The 1,917-nt window shown below is 50.3% G+C and overlaps 8 non-coding genes across 8 annotated transcripts; all 8 read left to right on the top strand.

The window, feature by feature from the left end:
- Positions 1–21: 21 nt before the first annotated feature.
- LOC111475832 lies at positions 22–140 on the top strand. The gene has a single exon (XR_002716735.1). It is a non-coding gene; the product is annotated as a 5S ribosomal RNA (ribosomal RNA).
- Positions 141–273: 133 nt separating this feature from the next.
- Positions 274–392, top strand: LOC111475833. Its single transcript, XR_002716736.1, has one exon. It is a non-coding gene; the product is annotated as a 5S ribosomal RNA (ribosomal RNA).
- Positions 393–525: 133 nt separating this feature from the next.
- Positions 526–644, top strand: LOC111475831. The gene has a single exon (XR_002716734.1). It is a non-coding gene; the product is annotated as a 5S ribosomal RNA (ribosomal RNA).
- Positions 645–777: 133 nt separating this feature from the next.
- On the top strand, positions 778–896 carry LOC111475834. The gene has a single exon (XR_002716737.1). It is a non-coding gene; the product is annotated as a 5S ribosomal RNA (ribosomal RNA).
- Positions 897–1,029: 133 nt separating this feature from the next.
- LOC111475828 lies at positions 1,030–1,148 on the top strand. The gene has a single exon (XR_002716731.1). It is a non-coding gene; the product is annotated as a 5S ribosomal RNA (ribosomal RNA).
- A 133-nt stretch (positions 1,149–1,281) lies between these two features.
- On the top strand, positions 1,282–1,400 carry LOC111475830. The gene has a single exon (XR_002716733.1). It is a non-coding gene; the product is annotated as a 5S ribosomal RNA (ribosomal RNA).
- Positions 1,401–1,533: 133 nt separating this feature from the next.
- On the top strand, positions 1,534–1,652 carry LOC111475826. The gene has a single exon (XR_002716730.1). It is a non-coding gene; the product is annotated as a 5S ribosomal RNA (ribosomal RNA).
- A 133-nt stretch (positions 1,653–1,785) lies between these two features.
- LOC111475829 lies at positions 1,786–1,904 on the top strand. Its single transcript, XR_002716732.1, has one exon. It is a non-coding gene; the product is annotated as a 5S ribosomal RNA (ribosomal RNA).
- Positions 1,905–1,917: the final 13 nt, after the last annotated feature.

The following is a 1,917-nucleotide window of genomic DNA, read 5'->3' on the forward strand; positions in this document are numbered from 1 at the left end:
ATTTTGTGCGCATGGCATGTCGGGTGCGATCATACCAGCACTAATGCACCGGATCCCATCAGAACTCCGCAGATAAGCGTGCTTGGGCGAGAGTAGTACTAAGTTGGGTGACCACTTGGGAAGTCCTTGTGTTGCACCCCTTTTTTTCTTTCAATTTCTCCCAGTTCTTTTCTTCCTTTCTCTACAAATGAGAACCTCCCCCGCTCACGCCCATCGCGTTTCGATCATGCCGCCCCGCATGCGTTAAATCTGATTTTGTGCGCATAAAATGTCTGGTGCGATCATACCAGCACTAATGCACCGGATCCCATCAGAACTCCGCAATTAAGCGTGCTTGGGCGAGAGTAGTACTAAGTTGGGTGACCTCTTGGGAAGTCCTCGTGTTGCACCCCTTTTTTTCTTTCAATTTCTCCCAGTTCTTTTCTTCCTTTCTCTACAAATGAGAACCTCCCCCGCTCACGCCCATCGCGTTTCGATCATGCCGCCTTGCATGCGTTAAATCCGATTTTGTGCGCTTGGCATGTCGGGTGCGATCATACCAGCATTAATGCACCGGATCCCATCAGAACTCCGCAGTTAAGCATGCTTGGGCGAGAGTAGTACTAAGTTGGGTGACCACTTGGGAAGTCCTCGTGTTGCACCCCTTTTTTTCTTTCAATTTCTCCCAGTTCTTTTCTTCCTTTCTCTACAAATGAGAACCTCCCCCGCTCACGCCCATCGCGTTTCGATCATGCCGCCCCGCATGCGTTAAATCTGATTTTGTGCGCATAAAATGTCTGGTGCGATCATACCAGCACTAATGCACCGGATCCCATCAGAACTCCGCAGTTAAGCTTGCTCGGGCGAGAGTAGTACTAAGTTGGGTGACCTCTTGGGAAGTCCTCGTGTTGCACCCCTTTTTTTCTTTCAATTTCTCCCAGTTCTTTTCTTCCTTTCTCTACAAATGAGAACCTCCCCCGCTCACGCCCATCGCGTTTCGATCATGCCGCCCCGCATGCGTTAAATCCGATTTTGTGCGCATGGCATGTCGGGTGCGATCATACCATCCCTAATGCACCGGATCCCATTAGAACTCCGCAGTTAAGCGTGCTTGGGCGAGAGTAGTACTAAGTTGGGTGACCACTTGGGAAGTCCTCGTGTTGCACCCCTTTTTTTCTTTCAATTTCTCCGAGTTCTTTTCTTTCTTTCTCTACAAATGAGAACCTCCCCCGCTCACGCCCATCGCGTTTCGATCATGCCGCCCCGCATGCGTTAAATCCGATTTTGTGCGCATGGCATGTCGGGTTTGATCATACCAGCACTAATGCACCGAATCCCATCAAAACTCCGCAGTTAAGCGTGCTTGGGCGAGAGTAGTACTAAGTTGGGTGACCACTTGGGAAGTCCTCGTGTTGCACCCCTTTTTTTCTTTCAATTTCTCCGAGTTCTTTTCTTCCTTTCTCTACAAATGAGAACCTCCCCCGCTCACGCCCATCGCGTTTCGATCATGCCGCCCCGCATGCGTTAAATCCGATTTTGTGCGCATGGCATGTCGGGTGCGATCATACCAGCACTAATGCACCGGATCCCATCAGAACTCCGCAGTTAAGCGTGCTTGGGCGAGAGTAGTACTAAGTTGGGTGACCACTTGGGAAGTCCTCGTGTTGCACCCCTTTTTTTCTTTCAATTTCTCCCAGTTCTTTTCTTCCTTTCTCTACAAATGAGAACCTCCCCCGCTCACGCCCATCGCGTTTCGATCATGCCGCCCCGCATGCGTTAAATCCGATTTTGTGCGCATGGCATGTCGGGTCCGATCATACCAGCACTAATGCACCGAATCCCATCAAAACTCCGCAGTTAAGCGTGCTTGGGCGAGAGTAGTACTAAGTTGGGTGACCACTTGGGAAGTCCTCGTGTTGCACCCCTTTTTTTCTTTCA

The sequence above is a fragment of the Cucurbita maxima genome, unplaced genomic scaffold (assembly GCF_002738345.1).
Source record: "Cucurbita maxima cultivar Rimu unplaced genomic scaffold, Cmax_1.0 Cma_Scf03116, whole genome shotgun sequence".
Lineage (NCBI taxonomy): Eukaryota > Viridiplantae > Streptophyta > Magnoliopsida > Cucurbitales > Cucurbitaceae > Cucurbita > Cucurbita maxima.